The sequence below is a fragment of the Theropithecus gelada genome, chromosome 16 (assembly GCF_003255815.1).
Source record: "Theropithecus gelada isolate Dixy chromosome 16, Tgel_1.0, whole genome shotgun sequence".
Classification (NCBI taxonomy): Eukaryota; Metazoa; Chordata; class Mammalia; order Primates; family Cercopithecidae; genus Theropithecus; species Theropithecus gelada.
In genome coordinates, this window is record NC_037684.1 from 22,808,284 (window position 1) to 22,821,270 (window position 12,987).

Consider the following 12,987-nt stretch of genomic DNA (forward strand, 5'->3'; position numbering starts at 1 on the left):
CAGCTACTCAGGAGGCTGAGGCAGGAGAATTGCTTGAACCCGGGAGGTGGTTGCAGTGAGCTAAGATTGCACCTCTGCACTCCAACCTGGGGAACAGAGTGAGACTCTGTCTAAAAAAAAAAAAAAAGAAAGAAAGAAAAAAGAAAGAAAGAAAATAGGCAGAAGGGACTGCCTGGCATAGCTAGGTGCTCAATAAATGTCATTCTTCCCCGAAGGTATCCTCGGAATTGGTGGCATATCCAAATTGCCTTGGGGATTTGTTTACACTACTGACTCCTCTCCACCCCAGCCCAGCAGGTCTGCCTGTTTCACAACACCCAGGCCCAGGTGCAGCAGGACCCCAAAAGAGCACTAAAGACGCCAAAAGGCTGTTGCCAGACTGGGGTCCTGAGCAGGGGTGTGGGCCCCCCCCCGCCCACTGACACTCACGCCTTAGGCCACCAGCCTGCGGCCCCTCCCTCCCACAAGCACCGTGGGCCCTGTTGTGAGCTGCCAGTTGCTGGGATGCAGTGTGGGTTTTTGTCTGCCTTCCCCACCCCATGCCAACCCGCCCAGCAGGCCCCACTGCCTTGGCAACGCATTGCAAAGTCCACACAAAGGGAAACTGCGCTGGGGAGGCTGGTCCTGCCTGACGCCCGGGGAAGGGTTTCCATGGCAACGCTGACATCACCAGGCTCTGGCGGCTGCAGAGTCAGGCCCTGAATGAAAGCGCCTGGCTGTTCACACCACAACGACATTGGAGGAGGGCGACCCAGGGCTCTGCACCGATGCGGGGGGTGCAGAGAGGGCCTGCCCCTGGGTTCGAAACCCAGTCCTGCCCCTGACTGGCCAGGTGACTTTGAGCAAGATTCAGGGTCTGTCTGAGACTAAGTCTCCTCACCTATAAAAGAGAACTAATGATCTTTACCTTGCAGTGAGGAGGAAATGAAATCATAGCTACTGTGCAGGGATGGGTAAACTGTAAAGGCTGGGGAGCACCCTGAGCCCCATGACTGCCGGGTCCCTGGGTGTGGGATCCAGAAGGAGAGGCTGGGATTTGAGGAGGAGAAGGCACAGTTATCCAAAAACCTCCTCTGCCCACCCCGGACTGCACCTCCTCTCACTGGGAAGGAGAGGTATTTGGGGAGACATGTTATTTGGGGAAGAGAGTCATGGGATGGGGAGACATTTGGGGCTGGATGGTGGCTTGGATTTTCTGGTCTCACACCCTCAGCTCAGGGATGAGGATTTGGAGGCCCAGGAAGCAGCTGTGACACAGGCCCAAGCTTATATCCCAGCATTAGGATGGAGCTAGGGTGCGGGGGGTACAGGCAAGGGTCCCCTGTGCCCTGCGGGCAGGCCCTCCCGGTGAGCCATCTCTGTTCTCAGTGGCAGTAATGCCGACTCCTCTGCAGGAAATAAACAGTCAGAAGCACAAGGAGGGAGAGGGTGGGGCCTTCTGAGATCAGTGAAGCCGTAGGTTGGAGTCCACCCACGGTGTGCTGGGCAGGAGGAAAGCCAGGCAGCGGGGAGCTCGGAAAGGCCTCAAGGGCTTCCTCTCTGCTGCGGTCCTCAGGAGGCTCTCTGCAGGCCCCACCCTTTCCCAGCTTTGGCTAGGGGCCCCCACCCCACATGGTGAGGGTCTCCCTAGGCCTTAGCCACACGGCTTGGGGCAATTCCAGGAGGAGGCTTCAGGTGTCCACAGAGCTTTCTGCCTAGCCAGCTCACCCCCACCACCAGCTTGTCCCCTCCTGTCTGTCTCCTGTCAGGGTCTGGGACCTGCCACAGGCTCTTTATCTCCAAGGGAATTGCTGGGGATTGTCCCCACTCAGTGTCCCAGCCAGGGTCTTCCTGTGCCCTCATGCCCCATTCCGCCAGACTTTGTCCAACTTCCACCCAGACGCCTGTGTCCCGCCCTCCCTGGGCCCCAGGGACCCCTCTGGGCTCTTGGCTCCCTTTGTGGGAAGGTGGACCTCCTGCCACAACAGCGGTCATTTATCAATCCAGAGGGAGGCTTCCATGAGGTTGAGACGGCCATTCTGACCTGAGGTGCCCCTCCTGCGGCAGGAAGGCTGCAGGCCATCATTCTGCTTCCTCTCCCCGGGGAAGTCACCCTGCTTCACCTCTGGGCCAGGGAAGGGGCCTGCTGCTTGGGAGGGGAGGGCAAGTGCTGTCCTCAAAGCTGAGGTCAGGTCACGGGGAAGAGAGGAAGCCATAGGGCCGCCATGCTAGGCAGTAGGGGCTTGCTGGCACTCGCGCCGTGCCTGCCTCTGAGTCCCTGGCACCTATGCTCCTCTTGGCCACAGCCTCACTTGTGATCACCCTGCTGAGGCCTCTGGCTCAGCTGGGCTGCGATGTGCCATTGTTTGGCTTCAAACTGGTTCTGAAAGGGTGGCCCCAGTCCAGTGTCCCGGGGTGGCAGAGCCACCCATCGGGGTGCCCTAGAGAAGCCAGGCATCTGGAGCAGGAGGTCTGGAAGGTGGGGGGAGGAGGAATGTCCCTGCTGAGATAGAGGTCCAAGGACCCCCTCCAGGAGTCCACACTTTGTGCCCACACGAGGAGCACAAGGAGCCTCAGTGGCTTCTCGAAGCTGCCTGGCTCCATGAAAGGATGGTGGCTGGCCTTGGGCTCTGGGTGGATCAGCCACATCCTTTCCCTTTGCCTCCAAGACGGAGGAATTTGGGTCAAAGGTTGGAACCATCTGGGAGGACCCCTCCCTACTCACCAGGTACTGGGCTTTGCTAGGCTGCATCCTCTGCCCCCTCCCCTCAGGGCTGTGGACCCCAGGTCTTAGGCCTAGGGTCCCTCCCTGAAAGCATTTGGGGAAGAGCCCAGCTGGCTTGGCCACCTGCTGTGGTTGAATAATGAGCATGCTGGCCTAGGCCTTCAGACACCCTGAATGGGGGGTGGGGGACCCAGTTCTTGACTCTGACTTGAGTGTGCTCTACCCAGCACTGATTTACATAACATGGTTTTGCATGAAAAACAAGCCAGCCTGCAGTGTGGAGAGGGCCCCAGCTGTGGCCTGCTGTGGGCAGCTGTCCTTGGCCGGCCTTCCCTGTGGCCCTGGTTCCTGCTTCCCCCTGACCTCTGCAGATTCCTCAGTGAAGAATCTCCCACCCCAGCACAGCACTGAGTGGCCTCGATGGGTGAGCACAGGGGCCAACCACGATGGCAAGGATGCCAGACTCCCTCCTGGGGAAATCCTGGGGTCTCCCGCTCCTCTGAGGCTGAAATCACAGCACAGGGGCACAGGAAGCCGTGGCTGGGGGCTGGGGAGGGGAGCTGTTGAGCACCTACTGTGCACCAGGCCCTGCTCAAGCCTTTTTCACACACATTGTGTCACTGCACCTTCACAAGACCTGCTGAGGAAGGTAGGGTCATTTGGGGGGTACCAAGAGAGAAAGTGAGTCACTCTATGGGGCTTGGAGTGCCCCGGGTCTGTCTAATGAACACCTCACTTGCATTACATGCCCTCTCTGCCTGGGAAGCATTGCCCACCCTGGGCGCCTGAGGGCTCACACACACTGTCTAGGAGTGGGTGAGCGAGGCTTCCTCCTCCCCAGGGCCTCCAAAAGCTGGAGAGAACTCCCTGTGTCCACCTGGGATTGTGGGCTGGGGGTGGACGTCTGCCAAACCAGCCCCAGATGAAATAAAGAAAGGGTTGGTCGGAAGCCTCACTCTCGAAGCAGCTGTTAATTTCAGGAAAGGTCCTCCCAAGTCCTTAGCCCTTGATCTATGTAACACTCAGCTCAGAAACATTGTGTCCTGGGATTCTTTTGCTGGAAACAGAGTCAGGCCTCGTATAAGCTTGAAAATCGCAGCCTGCATCTTGAGCTGGTGTCCAGAGGCCTGGTCTCCCTGGGCCTGACCAGCTGTGGAACTGGACAAGGCTCCTAATCTTGCTGACTCTGTTTCCTTGTCTGTAACACAGGGCAAGTAAAACCTGCTCTGCCTATTTTAGATGGTGGTTGTGGGAGCAGATGAGATCCTATATGTCCAGCTCTAATCAGGCAGGCACTGAATAAAGGGAAGGAGTGGGCCCCTATCCCCATCTCACACTTGAGATGGTCAACTCTCTTTGGAGTTGTCAACTCAAGGACAGACAACTCTCTTTGAAGAACCAGAGTTTCTTTCCATCCCCACCCCCAGCCTGCTCTGTCTCTTTGGCTCAGCCATATTGAGCCAAGTCTGAGTTAGGCCAGAAAGGCCAGTGACTCATAGTGACCTCACTCATCTCTGTGTCAGTTGTTCCTCCTGTAAAATGGGCACAGCTGCTCTTGATTAAGAAATCTGCCTCAATGGCTGTGTCACTCTGTTATTAACATCACCACTCCTTGCTCTTACTCATCTGGCTAGGAAGACACGTGAAAGGGGAAGATTCTGGAATCTTTTTAGAATAAAAAATAAGGAAAATAAGTATTGCTTAGCCTGGGCAGCATAGCCAGACCCAGTCTCAAAAAAAAAAAAAAAAAAATTAGCCAGGCATGGCATGTGTCTGTAGTCCTGGTAATTCTAGTACTTGGGAGGCTGAGGCTGAGGCTGGAGGATCACTTGAGCCTGGGAGTTCAAGGTTATAGTGAGCCGTAATCATGCCATTGTACTCCAGCCTCAGCAACAGGGTGAGACCTTGGGGAAGAAAAGGAAGAAAGAAAAGAAAAAGAAAGAAAGAAAAGAGCCAGGCGCGGTGGCTCATGCCTATAATCTCAACACTTTGGGAGGCAGAGGCAGGTGGATCACTTGAGGTCAGGAGTTTGAGACCAGCCTGGCCAACACAGAAAATCCCTGTTTCTACTAAAACTACAAAATTAGCTGGGCGTGGTGGCGGGTGCCTATAATCCCAGCTACTCGGGAGGCTGAGGCAGGAGAATCGCTTGAACCTGTGAGGCAGAAGTTGTGGTGAGCCAAGATCATGCCACTGCACTCCAGCCTAGGTGACAGAGTGAGACTCTGTCTCGAAAGAGAAGAGAGGAGAAGAAGGGAAGGGAGGGGAAGGTAAGGGAAGGGAAGGGGCGAAGCAAAGCGTGGCTTGCAGTCCAATGCCCAGAGCTAGCTGGGCCTGGCACGGCTTTTCTGGCCTAGCTGGTGGCCTGTGCCCTGTCACATTTCCACAAAAAACTGAAGACAAGTTACCATTTAACCAGCCCATGGGAATTGGGGCCAAACTCTCTCCAAATGGCAAACCAGCAGGACTTGTTTGTTGGGGTGAAATAACCTCACTGGACTTGTACACGGCTGCCCTCCCACAACCCTCCTCCTGCCATGCCCAGCCCAGAAGGGTGACCCTGGCAGGTCTCCTAAACTTTCTGAGCTTGGGGCCTCTTCAGTGGATGTGGGGGAAAGGGTGACTGGGAGGAACCAGAGATGGGGCCCAGGGGAGAACACACACACATTCAGAGGGGTGAGCTGAGCCCCTCAAAACTCGGCCAGAGGGGTCCAAGGCCATCCGCAGTGCATTGGAGAGTCAAGCTGCGAAGGGATAGGGAAGAGCAGTGAGCGATGGAGAGGAGGGGCCTCCGTCCACCCAGAGACCGCAGGCTGGGGCATGGGAGCTAGAGAGGGGCAGGTCCCTCCTCCTCCCTCGGCCCATCACAGCCATCCCTGAGGCCAGGTTATCCATGAAAGGTCTCACCCCTCTCAGGCTCCTCTTGAATCAGGGTTGGGTTTCAATTCCCTGGGCCCCCCACATACCTGATACCCCAAAGGTAGAGTCAATACTTATTGAATAACTGCTCAGCTTCTGTCCGCTTCCTCAGAACTCCTGACCCTTGGTCAGGAGCACCTACATTCCTGAACTACCAGAGCAGAAAGTGGGGGGTGGGGCGGGGGGGCGGTCTTAGGGATTACCAAGTGTGTTGTGGGGAGGGAAAGTTACATTTTACTTGATCATTTTAAAATATTCTATGCCTGGCCGGGTGCGGTGGTTCACGCCTGTAATACCAGCACTTTGGGAGGCCGAGGTGGGCAGATCACAAGGTCAAGAGTTTGAGACCAGCCTGACCAACATGGTGAAGCCTCATCTCTACTAAAAATACAAAAATTAGCCGGGCATCGGCCGGGCGTGGTGGCTCATGCCTGTAATCCCAGCACTTTGGGAGGCTGAGGCGGACGGATCACGGGGTCAGGAGATCGAGACCATAGTGAACCCCTGTGTCTACTAAAAATACAAAAAAAAATTAGCCGGGCGCGGTGGCGGGCGCCTGTAGTCCCACCTGCTCGGGAGGCTAAGGCAGGAGAATGGTGTGAACCCAGGAGGCGGAGCTTGCAGTGAGCTGAGATCCGGCCACTGCACTCCAGCCTGGGCAACAGAGCGAGACTCCGTCTCAAAAAAAAAAAAAATTAGCCAGGCATCGTGGCACATGCCTGTAGTCCCAGCTACTTGGGTGACTGAGGCAGAAGAATCACTTGAATCTGGGAGGTGGAGGTTGCGGTAAGCCGAGATCACGCCACTGCACTCCAGCCTGGGAGACAGAGCGAGACTCTGTCTCAAAAAAAAAAAAAAAAAATTCTATGCCTAAGGTGAGATCAGATTATATTTATTTGTCCTTCTTAAAGTTTCAAATTAAAGTTGCAAAAGATTTCAAATATACAGAAAAGTACAGATTAATATCTTAGCCACTAACCCACCACTAAGTTTGAACACATGTTAGTGTTTCACTATATTCTCTTCAGGTCTCTTTCAATCAAAAAATTGAATTTTGGCAACAGAACTGAAGTGCCCATCCTCCTTCCTCCCTCATCAGAGGAGACCACTGACTTGAAACCAGCGCACTTCCTATGCATGTTTTCATACTTTTACTATGTACACGGGCCCTTAAGCAACCTACAGTGTCATTTGCAGGTTTAGAAAAGTAGGTGTGAGGCCGGGCACGGTGGCTCACGCCTGTAATCCCAGCACTTTGGGAGGCAGAGGCGGGTGGATCACCTGAGGTCAGGAGTTTGAGACCAGCCTGGCCAACATGGCGAAACCCTGTCTCTACTAAAAATACAAAAACTAGTCAACATGGTGGTGGGCGCCTATAATCCCGGCTACTCAGGAGACTGAGGCAGGAGAATTGCTTGAACCTGAGGGGGTGGAGGCTGCAGTGAGCTGAGACTGCATTCCAGCCTGGGCGACACAGTGAGACTCTGTCTGAAAGAACGAAGGAAGGAAGGAAGGAAGGAAGGAAGGAAGGAAGGAAGGAAGGAAGGAAGGAAGGAAGGAAGGAAGGAAGGAGGGAGGGAGGGAGGGAGAGAGGGAGGGAGGGAAGAAAGAAAGAAAAGAGAACAGGAAAGAAAACGAATTAGGTCTGAAAATGTGAGTTGCAGACTGATAGTGCTGGGTTTTCACCCTCTGTGCTCCAGGGCCTGGCCACTGAGTGATCTCCAGGCTGGGAGCTGGAAGCAGCAGCTCACAGTGCCTTGAGCAGCTCCACTCTCCTGTGATTTATACATGGGGGTTCGGCATGAGATTGCCTTGGAAAAACAGGTTCCACTGTTTGAATATTATATTCGAATAATACTTTTTTTTGAGACAGAGTCTTGCTCCGTTGGCTAAGCTAGAGTGCAGTGGCATGATCTTGGCTCACTGCAACCTCCACCTTCTGGGTTCAAGAACTCCTGGCTCAGCCTCCTGAGTAGCTGGGATTACAGGTGCTGCCACCATGACTGGCTCATTTTTGTATTTTTAGTAGAGACAGGGTTTCACTGTGTTGGCCAAGCTGGTCTTGAACTCCTGGCCTCATGTGATCCATCTGTCTCAGTCTCCTAAAGTGCAGGGATTACAGGCATGAGGAACAGCACCCAGCCCAAGCCCAAGCGCAGCCCCCAAAGTCTTGAAAATATGGATACATAACTCATCTTTCATCACTGGCCTTAGCAAATCCAAAGGTGAAAGCTAATAGGAAGCTCTGAGCCCTTCCCCCCACCCTGGGTGCTTTGGGACTCCAGATAACTAAATTTCAAAAAAACACCCAGAAACATGCCTTCTAATTTAGAAAAAGTTGCCAACAGAAGACTATGCTCCAGAAACCACAAACTATGAAGAATGAGCCTACGTGTTGTGAGTTCACTGTTTTAATCAAATAAAACCTGCAACAAAGTTAATCTGACACATAGTTAATGAGATAATCATTGTTGCGCTTTGTGGGAATTAGACATTAATGGGAGGCAGTTTTTACAAATGATGGTAATTATATTGTTGCCTTTGCTCAGCCAAAATGTAAAAGTTTTTTCTTCTCGTTTTGTTATGTCCCTTGAATGTGCCATCCATCTACCATCTAGGTGATGAAGTTTCCTGTGGGTTTCTGTGTCATTTCTTCACCGTCATAGCCCCACCCTGCCCCCACCCAAACCACAGGCAGACAACAAACTTTTCTTGAGCACCTACCCTGTGCCACTATGCAAAGCACTTGGCTTGGACTTTATCTCATTTAATCCTCACAAGAGTCTCCAGAAACAGGAATAGGTGATAAAAGAGAAAACTGAGGTTTAGGCTGGTCACGTTGCCCACGATGACAGACCCAGGCATACGCCAACCCAGGCGGCCTGACCGCACCTCTAGAGCAGAACCATTGTGCTGGGCAGCCCCCTTGCCTTCACCCCAGCTGCCCTCTGTGCCCAGTCCCTGTGCTCCCCTCGCCCTCTGGGACGCCACGGGGCCAGGCAGCTGAGGGCAGCTAGGTTGTCAGACTTGCCCAGAGGGACATGGGGTGCAGCAAGTGGAAAGAGAATCGTGGCAGCACGGGCTTTGCAGCCAAACGGACCAAAGTTCAAATCCCAGCAACTCACGCTCCGGCAGTGTGATCTTGAGTATCACGAACCCCTCTGAGCCTCGGTGTCCTCATGAAATGGGGAGAAGTGTTGAGGTTCTCGTAGTGATCAGCGAGCTGATGTCTGTGCAGGCCTAGCACAGGGGCTGGCACACAGATGGGGGTGAGCCCCGAGATCCCAGACCCCTTCCCTGCAGGACACAGGAGTGGTGGAAGGGACAGGAGGTTTTCCAGCCCCTGTATCCAGGAGCCTTGGCACAGGGACTCTGATCGGGGAGGGAAAGCAGTGAGAGAGCACTGCTTCCCAGAGAGCTCTGAAGGGGTGGGAGGACCAAAGGGGAAAGAAAATCACAAGCTCTCTTTGGGACTACCTGTAGGGTGAGCCAGGTTTCATGAGCAAGGAAAACCTCCACTTCATTTCCGGTCTCTCCATAAAGCCTGATGTTCCTCCTTTTGTGTTCCTCTGGGTTATAACAGGGTTAAACCCTATATTCCAGCCCACAGCACAGGAAGGGGTCAGCCAGCAGGAGGTAACCCCTGGTGGAAAAGGAACAGAGAAGCTGCAAACACTGTCCAAAACAAACTTCTGTCACCTTACCACGTTGCCCTGGGCCTGCCCTATTTGCCGTCACCAGCAGGGGACAAAGAAAGGTTATGTGCAAAGGTACTTTGTGTTCCCGTGGCAGGCGGCCAGCGGGGAACTCTCATCACCTGGCTATGCCAGGGATTCCAGGGCATGCTCTAAACCACAGTGGAGGGCGGCCTCTGAATGCGGCAGGGTCCATGACAAAACAGGCCTGGGCGAACCTGCTATTCGTCTGCTATGAGACCTGGAGGGGACTCAGTCCTCTGGCCTTGGATCACAGGACTCCCCAAGGCTACAAGGGCCATTGGGGGTGGCAGAGTCCCAGCCAGCTTCCCAGCCAGCCTCCAGGATCACTGTCATCCGTGCTGCAGAGAGAACATAGAGATTAACAGTTACAGGCTTGGCTGGGCCGGGCGCTATGGCTCACACCTGTAATCCCAGTACTTTGGGAGGCAGAGGCAGGCAGATCACCTGAGGTCAGGAGTTCGAGACCAGCCTGGCTAACACAGTGACACCCCGTCTCTACTAAAATTACAAAAATTAGCCGGGCATGGTGGTGCGTGCCTGTAATCCAGCTGCTTGGGAGGCTGAGGCAGGAGAATCGCTTGAACTCAGGAGACAGAGGTTGAAGTGAACAGAGATCGTGCCACTGCACTCCAGCCTGGGCAACACAGCAAGACTCCGTCTTTAAAAAAAAAAAAGAGAGAGTCACAGGCTTTAGAATCAGCTGCACTCAGGGTCAACTTTCAACTCTGCCTCCTTCCTGCAGTGAGACCCAGGGCAAGCAATCAATTTCCTTTGAGCCTCAGTTTCCTCATCTGTGAAATGGGGCTAATCGTTGGGCCTGTTTTGAAGACACCTATGTTCTGACTCGTACACTGAGCGCAGTGGCTGACTCAACTGTCAATGCCAGACATGCATAGCGACAATATAAATGTAATGATAATTCCTTCCAGAAATACCTGTTGAGCACCTGTGACAGGCCAGGCACTATGCAGGGTGCTCTTGGAGATATGAAGGTGAGTAAGGCAAGTCCCACCCCTCCTGGAGGACATGCCCAGGAATGATTCTGAACAAACCTGAGAATGCTGAGTGATGGGAGGGGAGGCACGCAGAGGAGGTCAGCATAGGCATTCAGGGAAGCCTTCCTGGAGGAGGCAGCACTTGAGCTGGGCCTGGGCGGGTGGCTAGGACTGTGGATGTGGGGAGGGGAGGAAGGACATGCCTACATGAAGGAAGTAGGGTGAAAGAGGTGTAAGTTTAGGGCACACAGAAGCTCCATGTGGCTGGAGTGCAGTGCCCAGTGAGGACATGGGGGATGGACAGCGTGCCAGGTGGGACAGAGCGTCACTGTCCCCCGAATACACCGTCTGCCTCTGCCTTGCTGGGTGACCTTGAGCTGGGTACTCTGTGTCTCTGAGTCTCAGATTTCTCATTTGTGAAATTAAAGGTCTGGAGTGATCAATGGTTCACCACCTTTCCCCCAACAACTTCAGTTACTCCCTGCTTTTCTCCCCATTGTCTCGCACACATGCTGTGTCTTTGCATGAAGTCACTGAAGGTTTTGACAAAGGCTATGGATGATCAATCACAAGTCATGTGAACAAGCCCCCTGGCTTCAGTGTGGTGCTGGGTGGGAAGACAGGAGACCCCCATCATGAGCCAGGAGGGCCCTAGTGAGGCCTGGGCTGAGGGAGGTGAAGGAGAAAACACCATTAGGAACTGGAGCTTTGGCCTAGAGTTCCTGACAGGGGCTGAGGGGAGTTAAGGGTCAGAAGGCAGAGCCTGGGTGATTGATGGTCAGTTGTAAAGGTGGGGGGTCCAGCCAGAGGGGCATCTCTTCCATCCCCAGAGGGAGAATAATGGGGTGGTTTAAACAGATTGAATTTGGCACCTCTAAGACATCATGGTGGAGTGTCCAGTCGGGAATGGATTTTTTTTTTCTTTTTTGAGACGGAGTCTCACCCCAGGCTAGAGTGCAGTGGTGCGATCTCAGCTCACTGCAACCTCCGCCTCCTGGGTTCAAATGATTCTCCTGCCTCAACCTCCTGAGTAGTTGGGACTACAGGCGCGTGCCACCACGCCCGGCTAACTTTTTTGTATTTTGTTTTTGTTTCTGTTTTAGTAGAGATGGGATTTCACCAGGTTGGCCAGGATGGTCTTGATCTCTTGACCTCATGGTCTCTCAAAGTGCTGGGATAATAGGTGTGAGCCACTGTGCCTGGCCCTTTTTTTTTTTTTTTTTTTTTTGAGACAGAGTCTCACTCTGTTGTTCAGGTTGGAGTGCAGTGGTGTGATCTTGGCTCACTGCAGCCTCTGCCTCCCAGGTTTAAGCGATTCTCCTGCCTGAGCCTCCCCAGTAGCTGGAGTTACAGGTGCCCATCACCTTCCCCAGCTAATTTTTTGTATTTTTAGTAGAGATGGGGTTTCACCATGTTGGCCAGGCTGATCTCGAACTCCTGGCCTCAGGTGATCCTCCTGCCTCAGCCTCCCAAAGTGCTGGAATTACAGGTGTGAGCCACCATGCCCCCCTGGACTCTTAACCAGTCTTTCTCATCCATTGGAGAAATCCTAAGGTGCCTACAGCAGTGGTCCCTTCCCATTTCCACTGACAGTAGCTCTGAATTCCGGTGTTCATTGCAGGCTGGGCGGGCAGAGGCAGAAGGGTTTGTGATGGGAGCAGGGTTTTCCACCCTGGTCCTACTGACCCTTTTCTATTCTGTACTGGTCTCTGTTGGGGGCCAGGCATTGGTAGGTTGGACTGATGATGGGCCTAATGATTGACTAGTGTAGTCACCAATGGGACACATGTGGGCCTCCTAACCCAGCAATACAAGGGGTCTGGAAGATCACCTGTTCCTGGCTCCCCACGCCCCACCCCAGAACAGAAAAGAGCAGGGAGAAAGAGACCTGTTGCTGTTTTTTATCTTTCTAAAACCCTAACAGAAAATAGAACATTTATCTGTGAGAAGGGTTCATGGGCTTAACTAAAATGTCAAGTTTCATTGCTGGAATTATAATGAGGAACATGACAAATGTATATTTATTCAGTAATTACCAATTCAGGATTCTGTTTTGTATGAAACAAAACCAGGACATGCTGCTCAGAAGCTCTGATTAGTTTTGTTTCATACAAAATCAGCTCCTGGCCGGGCACGGTGGCTCATGCCTGTAATCCCAGCACTTTGGGAGGCCGAGGTAGGCAGATCATGAGGTCAGGAGTTTGAGACCAGCCTGGCTAACACGGGGAAACCCCATCTCTACTAACAATACAAAAATTAGCCGGGCGTGGTGGCAGGCACCTGTAATCCCAGCTACTTGGGAGGCTGAGGCAGGAGAATCGCTTGAACCTGGGAGGCAGATGTTGCAGTGAGCCGAGATCGCACCATTGCACTCCAGCCTGGGGGACAAGAGCGAGACTCCATCTAAAAAAAAAAAAAATCAGCTCCTGAATTAGTAATTATTGGATAGGTGCTATTTGATGGCCCTACATTTTAAAAACAGAGAGACAGAGAGAGAGAAAGAAAGAGTGTGTGAGTGTGTGTGTGGCAGGGGAAGAGGTGCAGAGCTGGGGTAATAAAAACATAAAATGCTCTCATTTTACCAATGAGAAAACAGAAGTGCAGGGGGTAAGTGACCAGTTCAAGATCACACAATGAGGCAAGGTCACAC